Raw genomic sequence first — 13702 nt, 5'->3', positions numbered from 1 at the left:
ATACATTACAACAAAATACACAAATGTAATGGTTCAAGATGATTGAATTTTTAAGCTATGTGGAATTTTAACTTGGAACAGACCTGAGCGATGAATTCTGATGCAATTGTTTCCTTTTTGAGACCTCTGAGAACAATGTTAGCTTGCCCACAATCCCTCAGGGAGGGGACTGTGACAGTGAGCCATCATTCCATGATCTAAAAAGTGATGCCCATAAGACTGATAAAGGTGGTGTTATTTCCTTTGCTTCCAACATGCCTTGCAGGTCCAATCACTTTTTTAATTTTTTTTTTCTCTTTTTTGAACTTGCTCCAATCTTTAGCTATCTACAGAGAATTCTCACCTGCACTTTCCCTGCCAAGCTCAGCAGTAGAGTGTGAAGTAAGAGCTAGCACTTTGCCAAGGAAGGGCTTCAATGCAAAGGTCTCTGTCATGTCCTTTGTCACACAAGGAATCATTTCCTCCTATGTCTGTGGGCAAGGACTGGTTTTCTCCTCAAACAATTATAGACAATTATGACATGTTCCAGATATACGGTGGGGGGGGGGGGGGAGGGACTTGAAACAGTCCAGAACTCAACATCTAGCTTTTGTGTATATATACACATATATATGTGCAATAAGAGGAAAACTGCTGAATTTCAAAAGAAAAATTGTTGAGTCTCATTGGATTTTATATCACAAAAATAGAGGGCAAATAAGTTTGGGTGTAGACTGCAACTTCCTATAGGCCAAGTGTGGGAATCACATGATTTCCTGCAGAATATAGGTGTCTATGCAGAAGATACATGCAGGCGCTGAGCAACCAAAGAGCACTGCTATTTCTTGACTATTGTGCTTTCCTTTATTTTTATTTCCTCAACAAACTACCAAACCATACAGATCCTCTAAGTCAGGCATTCCCAGACTGTGGGTGGCAGTTACTGGGAGAGCCTTCCTAATCAAGCATTGTCTGCAATCCAAATAAATAATGTTATAGATGCTTTTGTGGTCAAGAAAATTCAAATTCTTTTTTTGCATTGTTATTCATTTGCTAGAGCGTTGCTGTGAAGCTTTTTGTGGGGTACTTCCTCCAATTGAAGAGTTTCTTAAAGAGCCATAGAGGAGCCTGGGAAAGCATGCCCAAGCTCAGAAGGGCTTTTCTGGAACAGTCCTTCCCACCCCCCATGAGGCCCTTAACATTACTGTCCCTTACTACCTATAATTTTCCTTTTACGTTTTAATTATCATGTCAGTAATGTGTTTTTATTTTAGGTAAGGAAGTTCTTCCTTCCTGATGGCTTATGGATGTTTCCTCGGTTTCTCTTTTAGTTCCCTAGCAGCACTTTGTTATACTGAGAAAATAATATGTTTTATATTCCCGACATACTTTGTTATGGCTTAAGCTTGAAATGTCTCGCCCAAAGACTCATACATTAAAAGCTTAGTTCCCCAGGCTGGGAATGTGGCTTAGCGGTAGAGTGCTTGCCTAGCATGCATGAAGCCCTGGGTTTGATCCTTCAGCACCACATAAACAGAAAAAGCCGGAAGTGGCACTGTGGCTCAAGTGATAGAGTGCTAGCCTTGAGCAAAAAGAAGCCAGGGACAGTGTTCAAGCCCTGAGTTCAAGCCCCAAGACTGGCAAAGAAAAAAGAAGCTTAATTCCAAATGCAGTGTTCACACATAGAGTCTTGGGGAAAGGATTTGGATTGATCCATCGATGGATTCATCGTGTAGCCTGATTAGATGAAAGTGGGTCACTGGGAAGAGTACATTCAAAGGATATACCTCGACCCCGATTTCTCAGCCTCCCTCCCTCTCTCTCTCTCTCTCTCTCTCTCTCTCTCTCTCTCTCTCTCTCTCTCTCTCTCTCTCTCTCTCTCTCTCCTTCCTGGACACCAAGAGATGAGCAGCTTGGCTCCACTGTGCCCTCATCACCAGGATATTCTGTCTTACCACCTTTCCAGACAATAGAGCGAGCTACCATAAACTAAACTTCTGAGATTGAGCCAAAATCAATCTTTCCACCATTAAGCTGTGATTCTCAGGCATTTTCTAACAGCAATGAAAAACTAACATACACATAACATATACAAATAACATGGATCTTGGAAGTCTTCATTAAGCCTGATCTGAGTCTCAACTTCTCCATAAGGAAAAATAATCTACTTTACAAATGATACCAAGAGAGATCTGAGGTAACATAGATAAAAGTAGTTAATAATATAGCTAACACAAGATAAGCCTCTAAAAATGTTTAAATAAGTTAAGACATGAAAGACTCAATTTTTCCTCTCCAAAACAAAAAATTGTTTTTGCCAGTCCTGGGGCTTGAAATCAGAACTCCATTCTGTCCCTGAGCCTCTCTGTGCTCAAGGCTAGTGTTCTACCACTTGAGCCACAGCGCCACTTCCAGTCTTTTCTGTTTATATGGTGCTGAGAAATCGAACCCAGGGCTTCATGCATGCTAGGCAAGTGCTCTACCACTAAACCACATTCCTAGCCCTCCTCTCCAAATTTTAATTAAAGTCAAAGTGGCTTCATTTGATTACTAAACTGAATGAAACAGAAGAAGAAGCATGCACTGCAAGAGAATGCAAAGTGGAAACCTCCCTTACTCCATTAGAGATTTAGGGTTTCAAGATCTCAAGTGCAGAATAATGGTCCGTGCTCAGTCTGAGCTGCTTCAGGAACTGCACAGGGGCCCAAGCCAGTGAGAAGCACAGGCACTCAAGTCAGCTGCCTGAGAAGCAGGATATTTCAATCTGCTTCTGTTTGTGACTATAGGAACTGATGTCTCATTTCTTTTGGCGCACAACCCCTTCTCCACGAGAGCAAATTCCATTGTTTTAAGCAGAAAACCTCAGGCAACGTTGGCAAAGAGAATGAAGATGTCTGGGTAGCATCTAAAAAGTCTAAACAAAAGACTCTAGATAAACTGTCCAACCCAAATAGTCCCCCAGAGACAGGCAATTTTTACACCTTCCTCAAGGAACATTGGGCCAGGAATTCCTCACTTGAGGGACAGCCAAGGGATGCTGCTAACATCTAAGACAAGGGATGTGCTACATACACATTCTACAAGGGACAGGATAGCCCCCTGTGACAAAGAGTAGCCAGTCCTGAATGTCCAAAGTGCTGGGATTGAAAGACCCTGTTCCGTAGGAACAGTACTTCTTATTATGTGTGCTTACTAAATGGATCAAAAAATAGTAATAAATCAATTTCTTCCATAAACACACACCCATGCATACACACAGTCCAAAGAGACCAAAGACAGAAGCTATACTGAGAATAAGACTGAGATGATTACTTATATCACAAGATAAGCAATGATTACTATGCTAATGAAATTTTGCCCTTAATTATTTTTTTTCACTCATTATCCTCAGGGAGCCAAGCAAACTAATTAAGCCCATATTGCTAAAACTGAGAATATTATTCTTAAATGGCTTATGGGTGTTTTTATTCTGAATACCCTTTCTCTGATGGCCACAGTTGAGACAGATGCCTGAGTAATACAAGACACCCCCTTGTTCCTTCTTCATGACAGCCACACTGCCACAGATCTTTGGTCATTCCTATATTCTTACCTTCCAGTCCGCTTTCTCCATTTCATTTGTCACTGAACTCCTCGGCAGTACTCTACAACTGGTGCATAATGCGAAGCAAGATATGCCAAAGCCAACATTGAGGAGAAGGGAAGCCAGGTTATAAATTTTAAAATGCATAAAATAATTCCACTGTGAAGAAAAATAAAACAGGGCGAATATGTACATTTTCTGTTGCTATAATGAAATACCCAGGACTGGGTGCTTTATAAAGAAAAGAAGTTTGTTTAGCTCATAGTGCAGGAGGCTGAAAGTGCAAATAGTAGGAAGCAGGCTCTATGAGCATCCCTAAGCACATCACCTCATGGGAGATGGCACTGGGCGGACACACATGAGAGGAAACAACTCACTGTTGAGGGAGCTAACGAGGGTTCCCATGAGAACTATTTAGTCCCTCTGAGGGTAATGTCGTCAAGGACCTAAGCACTTCTAATAGAAGTCCCACCATACTGGTGAAGCTGCTAACACAAGCACTCAGGTGGAGACGATCCACCTCCAACCCATAGCACAGGGGAGGAGGAACGGGAGGGTGGCTGAGCATGAACAGTCAGGGAAGGCTCTCCAAGGAAGGGACATTTAGAGACCAGATAACGATGCAAAGGAATTTTAGACCAAAGGAGATCCAGAGGCCAGAATGAACTTGCATATTTAAATAACAGAAATAGATCTGGGAAGGAGTGAAAGAAAGGCAGAAAGGTAGATGGAGTTATGGAGGGGCTGAATTGCAGTTCAACATGGATTAGATCTCATGTACATTAAGAAGCCACTAGATAGAGAAAAATGACTTCTGTTTAACAGGGTCATGAATGACAAAGAATAGGCTGCAGAAGGCATGCAAGGAGGCAGGAACAACCAGTTAGTATATGACTGCTATTGGCCAAGTAAAAATGAAAGCTTGGATCGGGGCTGTGCTTAACAGTGGTGGAAAGATGTGACTGGAAGCGCTGATCTCCTTAAATATGCCAACATTTTAGAATTACAAGAGAACTTCAAGATAATTCATTCTATCGGTGTCATGTTGCAAATGGTGAAACTGAAGCCCAAAGAGGTGAAGTGTGTTATACACAGCCACGCACCTAATTGTGGGCAAAGTCCAAATTTCAAATCTGCCATCACCAGACCACTGTCCTTACTTGCCCAACCCTAGAGCTTCAATAGGACATGCAGAAGACAGGCAAGAATACAAATCCTATAGAAGTTAATCCTAGCTGGGTTCAAAATAAGACTCTGCTTTGGGCAAAAACACCAGTGTCATAGTAGCCAAATCCAATTGGCCTTCTTTGAGCCCTCTGGAGCATCTATCACGTTTGACTACTTTGATTTCCTTCCTGAGACTCACTCTTCCTTTGGATTCCCTCATCCTGCCCTCTCCTTAGTTCCTTCCCAGTCCTGCTCACCTGCTAATCTTCCTACCCTATGTTACTGTTACCCAAGATGGCTTCAGAACGATTTACTCTTTATTTCTCCTCCACAGAGGAAATTAACTGCAGCCTCTACAACATCTCTTCCCTGTGCTCTGCTAGCTGTTCTTGAGTTCCCCTGGAAACTCACCCTGTTCAGATCTCCTGGTTCATACAGGCCTGTACGAACATGGACATCTTAGCACCTCAACAACCTTCCAAGCCTCAGAGTCATGTCTGAGCATCTGGTAGATGTGTTCTCCTGTATGTCACACCCAGGCTCCTCAGACATAGTGTGTACAAAATGGATTTCATCATTTCTGCTTAGAACACATCACTGTCCAGCCTGGTGCTGGTGGCTCACACCTGTCATCGTAGCTACTCACGAGGCTGAGATATGAGGATCACAGTTTGAAGTCAGCCTGAACAAGAAAAGTGTGTGAGATACTTATCCCCAATTAGCTACCAGAAAACCAGAAGTGGCACTGTGGCTCACAGTGGTACAGCACTAGCCTTGAGCAAAAAGAATTCAGGGATAGCACTCAGACCCTGAGTTCAAGCCCCATGACCCACCCCCCTCCCCCAAAAAATCACTGTCCAACCAATCTCTCATGACAGAAACCTAGAACAACCTATAGCACTTTTGCCAGATTTCCCATTGGGCTAAGGCCCTGAATGACACTTTCTGACTGCATGACCTTGGGGAATTAATGTGTCTGAGCTTTAGCTTTCCATACAGACTCTCTAGGATTGAATGAAATGATGTATGAGAAGCAGTAACTGCCGGCTATTCCATTCTCCATGGCAGATAACCAGTGCACCACTAGAGTCTCATGCAAAACTCCACCCTTGCTGCCATTACCCCACTCAGAACCTCACCCTCCTTCCCCTGGATTCCTACTAGATGTTTCTATCCCATCTTCTTATCTTCCGTCTCGCCCCCATGCCAATCTGTCTTCCTCACTCTTTCCAGATTGATCTCTTCCTACACAGGCCTGGTCAGGCCATGTGATTCCCTACACCTGCAGCATTTATTCATTGACAGATGCCCCCCTACCTCTTCTATGCTAAGCCACTCTTGGCTCTCCAAGCACTCGTTGCTGCTGCCCAACCCTGTGACTGCACATGGCTCCCGCCGTCCACAACACCCTTGCTCCTGCTCTGCTGCCCAGAAAAGTAGGCCTCTTAAGACTAAGGGAAAATGTCCCTTCAAAAGTCAAAGGATCTGAGGATCGAGGTTTAAAACTACCCTGGGCAGAAAAGTCCATGAGACTCTTATCTCCCCAATTAACCACCAGAAAAACAGAAGTGGCGCTATGGCTCAAAGTGGTAGAGTGCTAACCTTGAGTGAAAAAGCTCAGGGACCTAGGCCTTTAGTGCAAGCCCCATGACTGACCAAAAAAAGTCAAAGGAACTGGGCATCAGTGGTTCACATCTGTAATCCTAGCTATTGGGGAAACTGAGATCTGATGATCATGGTTCAAAGCCAGCCTGGGCAAGAAAATCCATGACACTCTTACCTCCAATTAACCAGCAAAAAGCCAGAAAGAGAGCCTTGAATGGAAAAGCTAAAGAATAGTGCTCAGGTCCTGAGTTCTAGTCCCAGTACCAGCACTCGAGCGCACGTGCGCGCGTGCACACACATAAAAGTAAAAGAAATTATAGATTAGCTAAAGAAGCTCCTAGGCAGATGCAAATCCTGCCCCACTTCACTTCATGGAGAAGAAGAAAAAGGAAAACCTAAGAAGGAAAAAAACACAGTGGTTTAAAATATTTTTTAATGGAGAAAAGGAAAGGAAAAATAAAGAGGAAATTTAAGAAATTTTAGTTTTGAAATAGGAGAGGACTTCCTAAAAGCAAGACAGAGAACTTGAAGCCAGAAAAGAAAATGACAGAGATTTACTTTTGCATAGAGGTATGATAGGCAAAGCTGAGAAAAGACCTAAAGGCAAATGACATTGCATTTATTAACAAGGGAAGGATTAAAGTTCAGACTTAAGAGAGACCCCCATGAATTGTCGAAATTATAACCAATTCAACAGAAAAATCGGCAAAGGATTTGGCCAAGTAGCAAGAGACATTAGAGGAAATGCAAACTGATTTTTTTTTTAAGGATAAACTTAGAAGAATCTATCAGCATTTAAAATGCATATACATGATACGGAATGTTCTCAGAAAACATTTTAAAGTTTTTAAATGTCATATGCAGAAGAGGGCATACAGCAGCTATTTTTAAAATGGAAATAGTGAAAGGTATACATTATTTCACTTATAGGTGCCTGGATTCTCTCCAGAAAAAAATAGACAAAAACTGGCAAAATCAATGTATTCCAAAAAGAAAATAAAGAGTTGGGGTATAAAGGTAGTTAGGTGCCTTTCATGACTTTTGAATGCTGTAATTTTTGAATATATCTATCCTCAAACAAGTAAATGTAAATAAAAGTTAATTAAGTGAAACTCTTGCCAGGTGCCAGTGGCTAACGCCTATAATCCTAGCTACTCAGGAGGCTGAAATCTCAGGATTGTGATTCGAAGCCAGCCTGAGCAGGAAAAGCCATGAGACTCTTACTTCCAATGAACTATTCAGAAAAAGCCAGAAGAAATACTGTGGTTCAAATAGTGAAGTGCTGGCCTTGAGCAAAAGGGACAGCATCCAGGCCCAGAATTCAAGCCCAGCAAAAACAAAACAAACAACAAAAAACCCTAAAACTCTTTCTGCACAATCACTCAGGCCTCAATAAACAAAGACAACTTTGCTTAAATAACTGCTTCAAATTTTCTTTTTCTTGGATCTACCCATTCCACCAGAAATACTTATGGGAACAGATAAAGACACACAAATCAAACTGAAAATAAATGGAGAGTCCATCAACAGAGGAATGTGTCAGTTTAACATCATGAAATGTATACTATGCACCCGTTAAAAAGAATGAAGTGGTATCTGTTACTGATGCTGAAAGTCTTTCCAATTATATTGTTAAAAGTAAATCAGAGCATTATTACATAAATTCACTTCTGTAATTTTTAAAGTATACACAATATTTTTAGGCTGGTCCTACAGGTAGAAATGTAGGTAATATTATTATGTCTTCTGCTGTAATGTCAATAAACTGTGTATTACATATTCACTTATAAATCCAGACTTAATGGGCACTTACACACTGAAAAAGCCCAGAAAGAAATACATTGTCAGTGGTTAGTTCAGAGATGGGAAGAGAAAAGAATGAAGTAGAAGAAACCTTAATTTCTTTCCCTGTATATTTCTACACTCCAAAAAACAATTTTTTTTATAATGCTGGGCACTGTAATCCTAGCTACTCAGGAAGCTGAGATCTGAGGATCGTGGTTTGCAGCCAGCCTGGGCAGAAAAGTCCATGAGATATTTCCAATTAATTATCAAAAAGTTGGAAATGGAGCTGTGGCTCAAATGGTAGCCTTGAGGAAAACAGCTCCATGTCAGCACCCGAGCCTTGAGTTCAAATCTCAGGACTGGCACCAAAAAAAGAAAAGAACAAGAAACTATTTTATAAAAACTAATATTCATAAAAATTTACTATATTCCGGGCATGCTTTTCATATACCCAGAGTCATGAGTTGTATGGGAAAGCACTGAGAGGCCGGTGGTCCTACTTGAGATTACATATACTCTTAATACAGTTGCTGCTCCCCCATGACCTGAATCAGAAACAAACACATGCAAAATTACAGTTCAAATGTATCTGCACATATGTTCCCTTTGGCACACTGAAATCCCGTTCCTTTGTATTCCCAGTGGTCCACAAATGTATCTGCCACTCAAGCCATCCTCTCCCCTGCTAGGAATGGAAAATGACGGTGGAGACCAATTACAATGTAATTATAGGCATTCCCTCTTGGGGTAGGACCAGCACCATAGGTAAAATTAGTGCTGATTGAATGAAGTATCATAAAGAAGTGTCATAAGTCCTAAAGTCAATTGTCCCTCTGAACTGCAGGTACCATTATAGTTACCTCTAGCTTTGTTGATTTGTTGTTGTTGTTGAAGAAAAACGGCAAGAAGGCACTACTTGTCCCTCACTGGTCACACTTCATTGTATTTCAGAAAGATAGTGTTTCCTAAAGTCTAACTGGCAAACCAGCAGTCTGCAGGCTACAAATAGCTTGCAGACATAACTTGGCTACCCTAAAAAATGTTTTGAATTAGGTACCATTTTTAAAAACATGGAGCTTTTTTTCCCAATAAAAATTCGCAGCTTCAAAGAGGGAGGGGAGAGGGGGGAATGAGGGAGAAGTTAACAAATAGTACAAGAAATGTATCCATGGCCTAACATATGAAACCGTAAACCCTCTGTACATCACTTGGACAATAAATAAGTAATAAAAAAGAAAAAATCCACAGTTTCCTTCAGAGGAGTAATGTGCCTTGTAGCATCTACAGGGGCCTCATTTTGAGGGGTACACTCTGCACCCAGCCCAGCCCAAGCCTCTTGCCGACCTGCCCTGAGCTCAGGCTTGCTGACTGGCCCTAGGGGTGAAGAGTATGTCAGAGAATTGTACCTCCATTGGCTGACACTTAGGTCAGATCCAGTTCAACCCATCTTTCTTTCCCTGAGCCCAAACAAAGCTCACATCTCTCAGAGGACACACGGTGCAGGGATATAACACAAGATTTAGGAACCTAAGGCTTTACATTTAGATCCCAAATGCCAAGCAGGCTTCTTTCAGAGGAGGTTTTCGGTGTCAATACAATGGCAGAGGAGTAGGTCCAGGAGAAGTCCTGAGTTATAGGACCCACACTTAGTGTATCAGCAGGAAAGCACTACCAAATCAAAGACACTGCTGACTAAGCCAGCAGAGTACTTCACCTCTTCTGCCCCTCAGGTTCTTCAGCCATCTAGAGGGCTAATAATTGCACTTCACGGGCTGTTTTGTGAATGAACTCAAAAGGTGTACATGAAGCCCCATGTAATAGGACAGCCCTGTAATCCAAGCTCCCTCCCAGCAGAGGCAAAAGGACACTCTGTTCCAAGCCAGCCCAGGCAAAGTTGCTGAGACCCTATCTCTAAAATAGAATAAAAGCAAAAGGGTGGTCATGGCTAAACTCTGTAGAGTGATTGCCTTGTATGCAAGAGGCACTGTGTTTAAACTCTCAGTCTTGGGGGTGGGGAGGAGGAGGAGGAGGAGGAAGAAGAGGAGTATTTTGAGTTTGTCAGCATTTCAGAAGTACAAAAGATGGGTGTGGTCTAGGGCAAGAAGAGGCCATCAGGAAGATGTTAGTAGAGTAGCAAGAAGAGTCCAGTTGGTGTGACCTGCGGCCTTGGCCCCTCTCCTGGAGAGAGGACCTAGAGAGAAAGCAATTTATATATCAAGCATTATATAGAGAAAACACCTATTTGTCGAGTTCACGTAGAGGTCCAGCTCACTAGGAGAGAAGTCAGGCTGCAGCTGGGCCGATTCACCGGAGGAGACACAGGAACGCGATGCTCCCGCAGCCTCTAGCACCTGGGACAGGTTCGCCTGATATTACCAGAATCCCCACTAGACAGACCGTGCAACTGAGGTCCTTTGCCTCCAAAACCACACAGCATCTTCCTCCTTCACAAGCAGCAGAATCAAATGACTTGCTCTCGAAAGCGCTTTGCAAAAAGAACCAAAGGAAACTCTGAGCCTCCAAGCCGGGCTATCCGGCGATGCCAACGCCCGGCTGCGGGGTGGAGGGTGAGCAAGCCACTCCCAAGCGCCAATCACCCCGGCGACCGGCCGCCGTTCCCACCACCGCACATGCCTTGATCCATCCAAGGATTGTGCGGGCACGAAGCGCTGAGCCCAAGGGACTGAGCACTGACCAAGTACTCCCCGACCCTCTAAAACCAAATGGATTTCCTTCTTGCAGATCTGAGGGGCAGAGATGCCCACGCCGCTACGCCGGGAGACTTTTCGGGACGCGCCTCCCGCTCGGGGAGACAGCGCCCTGGACCCCGGCTAGAAAAGGGCTCCTCACCTGATCCTCACCAATTCCAGATGAGGGTCATGGCCGCGGCCCCCCACACCTCCATCTCCGAGCGGGACGCGGAGCCCCTGGGCTCGGGGGGCGCGGCCCTCATCAGCTAAGTCCGGAGCACGCACCGATCGTTGCTCTTCCTTCCTGGGGGAGTGGGTGTGGGGGGGGGGGGAGGTGGACTTGAAGGGGCATTCGGGCGGCGCCGGGAAAAGGGGGCGGCTGCCTCCGGCAAGTGGGGTGGGCTTCGGAGACGCTCCACGCCGAGGGGAGGGGCGCGCCCCCGAGATCGCCCCACAAAGGGCTCCAGCTCTCCAAAGCCTGGCGCAGCGCAGCCCGCCAGGCAGCGTCCAGCTCCAGGAGGGGCGCGGGGAGGAGAAAAGCGCCTTGGGGGCAGGGAGGCGTGGATCGAGGGGATGCCGACGGGAGCCCTGGCCTCCCTCCTGCCCTGCACAATGCACTGGGCCGGGCTCCATCCCGAGCCAACCCTCGCCCTCTTGGGCCTGAGCCCCCCCATCCCCGGGGCCCGGTGCTCACCCGAGAGCCGCCGCCACGGCAGCTCAGGGCCCGGCCGGGCCGCCTCCCCGCCGCCGCTTCCTTCTTCCCCGCCGCGCTCCGGGACTGAGGTTTCGGGTTTCAGCCCCGCCGAGCCCCGCTTCGCTCCTCCCGTCCCGTCCCGCCCGCCCGCCAGCCAGCCACCAGCACGCTGAGCCGGGCGGGGCCCGGGCCAAGTAACTTTGCCGCGCTCGCGCTCCACCTCCGCGCCGGCCAGCCCGCCCCGGTGCCCCCAGCCGCCGCCCCGCGCCCCTCAGCCCCCGGCCCCGCCCGCCAGCCCCCCGGCACGCCCCTTCTCGCGTGTCCGCCTCCCGGCCCCGCCGCTCCTTCCTCGGGTCTAACCGTGGATCAGCCTGGGCCGCTTGCTCTTTGTCTCGCCTGTGCCCTCTCGCTTCGCCCCACTTTGCTCCTGTAAACCTTTGTAGACTCCCAGCACCGTAATCAGGACCCCAGGACTCCCCTTTTGCATCTCTCTCTCTCTCTCTCTCTTCCCATCACACATGGACTTTCCGGTTTCTGCACACTCTCCTTCTCCCAGTCTCTGCCCAGCACTGCCCGGGCATCTCCTTCCCTATGCCCACCATTCGCTCATCCAGCTAAAGGCTGTGGGCATCTGCCTCTGGTCCCTGGGAAGATCGCAGGGACAAAAACCTTCGAAGGATCTGCAGCAGTCGGATGTAAATAGACCTTTATAATTAATTACTTCTACGACACTCCATTTCAACAACAACAACAAAAAAGTGAGCAATAAAGACCCCTGCTAGCTTAGAGGATGGAACAGCTCCTTCTCATCCTTTCTGTTTCCCCTTCCTTCCTTGGCATTCTTCGAACCTGTCCCCAGCCTCCTACGTGTTCTGCACAGCAGGCTTCAAAAAGAGATGAAAAGTTAAAACAGTGTATCTGCTATGGGGGGGGGAAAGAAAACTAAGAAAGGAAGAACGAAACAGGGCAGCAAAGCAATCAGGTATGAAGTCATAAAGCTGTTCTCTAGACTCCAAAAAACAAACACACAAACAAACAAACAAAACCCGCAGAAAAGAACTGATGCTGTGCTTATAGCCAGAGTCCAACTCCTCTGAAATCATCTGCTTTAATAACTGCATTAATTATTCCCTTGCCTACAGATTAACACCGTGGGAGCTGCTTTTTATTATTAGGCCACAGAGGCACCATTTAGGAAAATAATTTGCTATCTAGCACCTGCCAAATACCCAGACTGCTAGGGACAAAGAGGATAATTGCCCCCCCCTCCCCAATGATGCCTTACTATTCCTTTGAGATAGATGCTCCATTTGGTCAAAAGAGGAATTCTTAGAGTCTATGTCATCCAGCAAGCCAGATGCTTGAAGCAGCTTAAAGCAGGCTATTCTCCAGAGTCCTTTAGACATTTATTTTGAAATCCCTGGTTATTGATTCAATTTACAATGACTCACATACCAGCTAAGCTCTGTGATCCCGGGGGAGTTAGTTAACCTTTTGAGCTTATTTATATATAAAATATGGATACTCATACCTGACTTTCTGTGGGGTGGAAAAGGTTAAATGAAATATTTTACATAAATCACCCAGAGTCCTAGTCTGAGGAATAAGACCTTGTGAAAGTTGGCATCCAAGTAAGTATAGGGCTTCCTTACAACCAGTTACCCAAAATGAATGACTTATACCCCATTTTTGGATCACAAATGTTCAATTATCCCATGTCTTCATTACTATGATTTAATCGTTTAACTTTATCTGATTTGATTTTATGTTACATATCTCTAATATCTAAAGATGGTGAGTTGTTTATGATTATTAAGTACATATCTCATATAAAAGAATATATTCAAGAAAGGTCTGAAAATATATGTTGCAAACTGGTCTGGAAAGAGTGAAACTCAAAAGCAATTACAGCTTTTTCAACAAAGGATGCCCTCAATACTGAGCACCTCTTCCCATACTTACTCCATTTCATTTTGAACTCTTCAATGGAAAACATGCTTTCTCCTGCTGCTCATTATCAGATATATTATTTATCACAAAAGTTATTTCCCTCGTAGCTCATAGACCCAGAGCTTACTGTGCATTTATGGGTAGTATTGCTGCCAACAAATGCATTTTTCAATTGCTCTCCTGATTGCTTTTTCCCCCTTTAGAGCTAATACTAAGCTCTGAGAAGTCTTCAGTCAGATGCCGGGAAAA

The 13702-nt window shown here is 45.0% G+C and overlaps 1 protein-coding gene across 1 annotated transcript in view; it reads right to left on the bottom strand.

The window, feature by feature from the left end:
• Gpr161 (G protein-coupled receptor 161) overlaps positions 1-11593 on the bottom strand; it is a 40738-nt gene extending 29145 nt beyond the window's left edge. The window contains exon 1 of the mRNA XM_048357355.1: positions 11504-11593. The gene's annotated coding sequence lies outside the window, so the exon portion shown is untranslated. The remainder of the gene's footprint in view (positions 1-11503) is intronic.
• Positions 11594-13702: the final 2109 nt, after the last annotated feature.

This window comes from Perognathus longimembris, chromosome 11 (assembly GCF_023159225.1).
Source record: "Perognathus longimembris pacificus isolate PPM17 chromosome 11, ASM2315922v1, whole genome shotgun sequence".
Classification (NCBI taxonomy): Eukaryota; Metazoa; Chordata; class Mammalia; order Rodentia; family Heteromyidae; genus Perognathus; species Perognathus longimembris.
This window is presented reverse-complemented; position numbering and strand designations above follow the sequence as displayed.